The sequence below is a fragment of the Lytechinus pictus genome, chromosome 3 (genome assembly GCF_037042905.1).
Source record: "Lytechinus pictus isolate F3 Inbred chromosome 3, Lp3.0, whole genome shotgun sequence".
NCBI classification, from domain to species: domain Eukaryota; kingdom Metazoa; phylum Echinodermata; class Echinoidea; order Temnopleuroida; family Toxopneustidae; genus Lytechinus; species Lytechinus pictus.
Window position 1 is genome coordinate 50,744,074 of NC_087247.1, and position 7,495 is coordinate 50,751,568.

A 7,495-nucleotide genomic window follows, 5' to 3' on the forward strand; every position below is an offset into this window, starting at 1 on the left:
TACAATCCATGAAAATAATAAGCACAATTTCAACACAAAACAAAACCAAAAAGCCTGTGTATCTATTGACAACTTTTATGATTGATAAGATATCCACGCATAAAGGATTTGGACATGTTCAAAACCATCACCCCCATCCCATGTGCGCCACAAATTATACACCCTACACATACTATAATAGCCCCCTTTCAGCTCACCAAACGCAACATATGTTATTCATATCTGGTTCCAAAATACACTGGATATTTACAAGTAAACTATTGATGGCGCTCTCGGCAGTTGGCTTTCGAGTATAAAGAGATTCATAAAAATCCCGAACATAATTTTTTTTATCTTTGAAGGGCTCTCCGAAATTCATCCCGAAGCGAGCCGAATGCGGTATATACTTTTTGATAAAGAATTCATTTTTTCTAAGTTGAAGAAATATTTGGAGCATGAGTCTGTTTCATTTGTGTATTTAAAGCGAGACCTCACAAGAGCTCCACGTGCTTCATTTTTCAATAACGAGTTTAAAGGGATGGTCCGGGCTGAAAATATTTATATCTTAATACATAGAGTAGAATTCACTGAGCAAAATGCCGAAAATTTCATCAAAATCGGATTACAAATAATAAAGTTATTGAAGTTTAAAGTTTAGCAATATTTTGTGAAAACAGTCGTCATGAATATTCATTAGGTGGGCTGATGATGTCACATCTCCACTTTCTGTTTTCTTATGTTATTACATAAAATCATATTTTTTTCATTATTTCATACTTGTGTGAATAATATGTCTCTCTTATAATGAAATAAGTTGCAGCAATAAATATCTCATGCACTAAATGAATTGTCAATCCAATTTTTCTAGTTCTTGGAGGAAAAAAATTGAATAAACCTAATTTCCTATAATAAAAGGAAAGTCAACTTTCAAATGACACAAAAGTGGAGATTTTCAGCATTTTGCTCAGTGAATTCTACTCTATTTGTTAAGCTATAAATACTTTCAGCCCGGACCATCCCTTTAATGCATTTCTATATGCTCGTCGAGAGTATATTTATGCAGTAAATGTATAGGTAACTGGCAGTGGCAAGAGACCTATCGAGGTCAACCTTCTTAAGTTCTGCACATTAACGGCTGATGGAGAGTTGACAAGATATGATTTATATTTATGTTTAAAATAATACAATAATAATAATAAACTGATAGGCCTACTTAGTTAGTCCCTATATAACTACTAGTATCATCCGGGTTTCCTCCTTTTTAACTTCAATGTTTACATATCTATCGTTTTATGATTGCATTTTTGCCATAAAAAAATTGAACCGGAAGTAATGTCTGCCTTGTTTTATTTAGTTCAAAATTTTATCAAACATTTATGTTTGAAGGTCATTACTTTAAGGGTATATATATATCTATATATATAAATCCAATGAAGTCAACTTTCAAATGACACAAAAGTGGAGATTTTCAGCATTTTGCTCAGTGAATTCTACTCTATTTGTTAAGCTATAAATACTTTCAGCCCGGACCATCCCTTTAATGCATTTCTATATGCTCGTCGAGAGTATATTTATGCAGTAAATGTATAGGTAACTGGCAGTGGCAAGAGACCTATCGAGGTCAACCTTCTTAAGTTCTGCACATTAACGGCTGATGGAGAGTTGACAAGATATGATTTATATTTATGTTTAAAATAATACAATAATAATAATAAACTGATAGGCCTACTTAGTTAGTCCCTATATAACTACTAGTATCATCCGGGTATCATCACGATAGAGATGGACACGTTTCAATTTCTGTTGTCCAAATCGTTCCAGGTGACACGTCCTTCGTATCTAATAACAGTTCTATATTAAAAAAAAAAAATTAAAAACAATTTCGGAGATAAAATGTCATTAATATTTATTGTTTTCTACATATTTTTATTACCATTAAGATATTAAAATTAAAATTAAAAGTATCTCTATAGTAGAGTCCGTTTAGATTAAGGAAAAAAAAGGAAATAGCGATGTCAAGCTTCCGAAACAATGGGTCTGTGTGGGAAATATAATTTATGTTGAATTAGTTTTTATTCTTTTTGTACGTTTTGGCAAAAAAAAAAGATTTTTGTAATGAATTAGATGATTTGCTTTCCCATATTGTATTACAATATGTTAGACAAGGCTAGATCATTGTCTTATATAGATTAGTGCGAATATGGTGACGGGATGAATTTCAAGTCAGATATTTTTGTATATGTCATTTATGGTCTTTCCACGTAAGTTTTTTTGTAAATTTTTACACCAAGGAATTTTAAAGAAATTTCCTGTTTTTTATTACTTTGTTATTGATAGAAATCCTATATCCCCATTATTATTGTTTTATTAAATGATATAATCAGTTTATGTTTTCAAGATTTTATGTTTCCCATAACTTTATAAACTTGTCCTACGTCACATGTGATACATTTTCTTATTTTTAGGCCACACGCAGAAATTATTTTCTCTTCATCGTCTCTCCTGGTTATTTTTCGTCCATTGCTCATTTCATGTATTATGTTATTGCTTTCATTTTTTTTTCATCCTTTCTGTTGGCTTCAATCATTATTTTAATCATGTAATTAAATATTGGCTATTATTGAATAATAATAGCTTCACAGTGAACCTCTCCATTTCCAATATGTTATTTTCAGCTACAAAATATTTTTTTTTCATGATCTACCCAGGTTTAAATGTAAAATTAATATATATATATATGTATATTGTGCTATATGTTTATTTATATTTCAACTGTTTATTATAATCTTATGGATTTTGTATACTGTTCTGTTGGAAACGAGAAAAAATAAAACTGAAACTGAAGATATATCAATAAGAAATAAGAAATGTACTTTAGTGACCATTCTTATGAACGTTCTTGGCATTAGAAATACCTCTTTGACAAGCCATACATTACCCTTTTCCATACATAATTTTTCTATCAAAAAATCTGCATATATTTTAAGCAAAATTATCCTTTCACCTTCTTTCTTTTATGTAAAAATGCATATTTTTACACTTCAGTTTCCTCCTTTTTAACTTCAATGTTTACATATCTATCGTTTTATGATTGCATTTTTGCCATAAAAAAATTGAACCGGAAGTAATGTCTGCCTTGTTTTATTTAGTTCAAAATTTTATCAAACATTTATGTTTGAAGGTCATTACTTTAAGGGTATATATATATCTATATATATAAATCCAATGAAGTCAACTTTCAAATGACACAAAAAGTTGGAAATCTATCATGCTTGAATGAAAATGAGGCTGGGCAGGAATTAGCCTTCCAATTTCTTTCGTGTTTTTTGTTTGTTTGGAACTTGCAAAGTTGAGGGTTTTGTGATGAATTAATGATCATTTGTGATCAGTTGGTTGTTTTAAAAAATTTCTTGAGTTATTGAATTGAAATTTAATGCATGAGTGATCATGAATTGCAATTTTTAGTGCAGCATTTTGACTTTATCACGCGGACCTCAGCAATGTGTTCATGAGAGTCAGGAGAATAGGGAGTAATATATGACTTAAGGTGAAGTACATTGATGGGATCAAGGTCAACATAAAGTTTAGCCACCCCTCCCTCCATCTCTACCAAAGGATTTGTCTCTCAAAAACAGACAGCAATTGGAAGGCTAATTCCGGCCCAGCCTAATTTTCATACCCTTTGTTTCAGTGGGCAGTGCTCGCTCAAGCATGTATGATTTTCCAATTGTTTTGTGTCATTTGAAAGTTAACTTTATTGACTTCCATATATGTGTTTTTCCCCAAAGTGATATATTTTATTTATTTGGCAGCCATTTCAAAAGTGTATAGTTTTTTTGGGACGCATTGTATATTATATATATATATATATATTTGACTCAAAAGGAAAATATTTAAAGCTCTATTTGACATGTATCAAAACTGTGAAGAGGAAATGTATCAACTAAACAATCGAGAGCGTGAAACGAGAGATGAAATTATGTATATTCAATTCAATGTCGTTTAACTGTCCACATGAAAATTCGTTTTGCTCACATGAACATTATATTTCACATGCATAGATACAACTATACAAACTTTATTAAAAGCCACAAATACAAGGGAAATTCTTCAGAACAATGTGAATGCTTTTTTCCAATAAAGATTTAAAAGTAAAGAAGATCTTCCGGTAGAAAAGATAAGAAAAAAAATGATATTTGATATTTATTTCTGAAAATCGGGCATTGTAATTAAGCACTTTTTATAAGTCATGAACAGCATCCTTAGGCATATCTATAGCGCCCCCATGTCTCTCTGATATATAGCTAAATTAATCTAAAAATTGAATATTATTTTCAATTAACTTATATATAAAATATAGTAATAATGGTATCGCTTCAGTTGTTTTGAATACGCAGTCTACTATCAGGCATATTTTGGTGTTTTCAGTCCATTCCCAGTTTGCATGCAGCACTGCTGTAAGTTCTGCATTATTGTTATATCAAACAGCTTTGACCCGGGGGCGGGGGCACTTCCATTGACGAGTGGATACCATGCGCGACCATGGGATCTCGAAAAGCACCCTAAAAAAGTATTTTCCATATTCTGAAAACTCACCCATTAACAAGTATTGGCGTGTGAAACCCTACCCTTATACAAGTATTGGAACCAAAACGAAACCCTTGGCAAGTATTCCCTGAATTGGGCCCCTAAACAAGTACAGCGATATTTGATCATCCAGAATCTGACCATCCGGCCGGGGAAATATCCATGATTTAACCAAGCTCACCAAATCACAACATTGAGCATGTTCAGAAAGGCAAAAAGTAGTGTTGTCACACCCTAAACATATTGGGTAAAAATGCTCCATGAGGGTAATTATGTGTCCAACCAACATTGGGCATTTCTTTTGGGCATTTTTATTTATCCAGTTTGATGAAAATTCTAAAGTAATTGCGGCTTATTTTTTTAACATTACTGGACAATATGCTTCCCGCATTGGCTAAACTACTGCCCTAAATTGGTTGGACACATAATTACCCTTGTGCTACTTAAAATTTTACCCAATATTTTTACAGTGCAGTCCTTTCAAGTTTGATAACGCGAAATGTGCATTTTATATTGAAAAAAACAGGTCATGTTTGTATATAATTCCAACAATATTTTATTTTCATTACTGTTTTTATTATCAAGTTACTAATGTCAAAGAAGTGAATGATTTACCCTGATCACTCTTCAGCTTTAGTGTACTCCTCCATCATACACATTTTCTTTCAAGTTGGCGCACTGATTCCCCTATCAATCACTAGATATTTCTTGTCCTTCTGAACATGCATAATATTATTGGATAGATAAGGAAAATTTCCCTGTTTTCTGGATGTTAAAATGGGGATTAATATGCTAATGGGACAATGCAGAAATAAAGCATTGCTGCAAACTTTGAATTGCTGCAAACTTTCAAGTTGGCGCACTGATTCCCCTATCAATCACTAGATATTTCTTGTCCTTCTGAACATGCATAATATTATTGGATAGATAAGGAAAATTTCCCTGTTTTCTGGATGTTAAAATGGGGATTAATATGCTAATGGGACAATGCAGAAATAAAGCATTGCTGCAAACTTTGAATGGGCTGAAATGCAATAGAATGTGTATTCAAAACCGCTGAAGCGAGACCAATGACATTTTAATGGAAGTTAGTGCATGAAATGAGCACAGACATAGAGAGCTCCTATATCTGTTTATGAATTGAGATTACTATAATTTGGAATAAATTCAGCCCTATGTCAGAGGGACATTTTTTTTTGTGGGGGGACGCGCTGAATATAAGCAATTAATGCGAGCGCGAAGTGGTGGCTTATTTTTTTTTAATAGTTATGCTGACAATGTCATGTTTGTCATGGGGGTATAAGGATTCTTGAAAAGGGTAGGTATCTTTGATGAGGTGCAATTAAAGATGCGGAGTCTGAGATGAGACTCGTGTACCGTGTTCTTGCTCGGTCTTTGAGACTTAACCCGAACTTTTCGCATTCACTACGGGGTAACTCTCTACAACACACCCAATTCCTTTGAAAATGCAATTCAAATCACAATGGAGAGCTGAGAGGCCATTTTTTTCGAAAGTTGGTGGACCAGGACATCATCGGAATCTCTTGACTCTGGACAACGAAATAATTTGCAATCGGATGATCTGCTGTCCCAATCCACCAACTTTCGATAAAAGCCTCTTATCTCTCCATTGGGATTTTAATTGTATTTTAAAAGGAATCGATGCGTCGTAGTAAAAGCGAAAACTCCCTATTTTCACCATCTTTATCAGTAGTGCTTTTCAGGCACCAAGAAGAATGATCTATTGAATATTTCATTGGCAATAACGCCTTTGTACTTCCATTCTATCTCCCCTTTCTTTTCTTTTTGTTTTTAATCTTCCTACATGATGCTTTAAACGACCCAGCCGTGCTTTTTATTTCCTCTTCCTTTTTTTCTTTCGTTATATTATTTTCGTCTGCCCGCGGCCGTGTTTTAAGTTGTTCTCTTTTTCTTTTCCCTTTTATTCATTGTCAATTTTAGTATTTCCCTTGGCTGTTTTGCTCATCCATTCTAACGCCCTAACTGTTTCTTCCAACCTCTTTCATTCTGTAATCTACCCTCTTCTGGATGTTTTCTCCTTTCTCATATTTTTTTTTCCTATTTTCACTCCCTTTCCTTTTTCCTCCCGTTTTCTCCCCCGGCTGACTGCTTGCTTTCTCGGAGTTAATAAGTAGAACTCACAACGTTGGTGAGTTGCAGATTCTATTTTCGAGCTTTTTGAGATAGTATTGACGAGAATTTACGAGAATGAGTTCTCTCGCTCTCTCTCTTTTTTTTGGGGGGGTATCAAGCTATAGCTATATATAGCGATAGATCGATCGAATAAAATTATGACTGAATTTTGCTAGCTAAACTATAGCGCGCTGCACAGCAGTTTAATGCCCTGGGGCGGTATTCTGAAAATCGTGTTAACTTTGGTGTTAAATGTTCGTGTTATCTTTGAACAAAACTTTTGCTAACACAATTTTCAGAATACCAAATTTCGTGTTATCTTCCTCTCTTACACAGCGTATGGGGGTTGCGCGTTGCGCACTGCGTATTTCATGACCTGCGCGGTGTTACCACTTGGTCCACGTGTTTTTCATGCTAACACGATTTTCAGAATACCAATCGTGTTAGCTAACACCGTATTTGTGCTAACACGGTTTTCAGAATACCGCCCAGATACCGCCCCAGCTGTCGCGCCAAGACTAGCTGCCGTCCAGCAGTGACGCGCATTGTAATTTATGTCATGCGCATTTTTTTTTGCGCTTGGTTTTAATAACACTGACATAGCACAATAACTCGATGACAGCTGAATCTCAGCTTTAATATATCAGCGGATTGTAGCTAATTGTTAGATAATTTTGGAGTATCTTCACAAAATTTTGGTGACAGATGCTTGTCATCATGGATTCCAAATATCCTTTTATCAGTATCTTATTTTATCTAGTTAGTTAAATTTTCA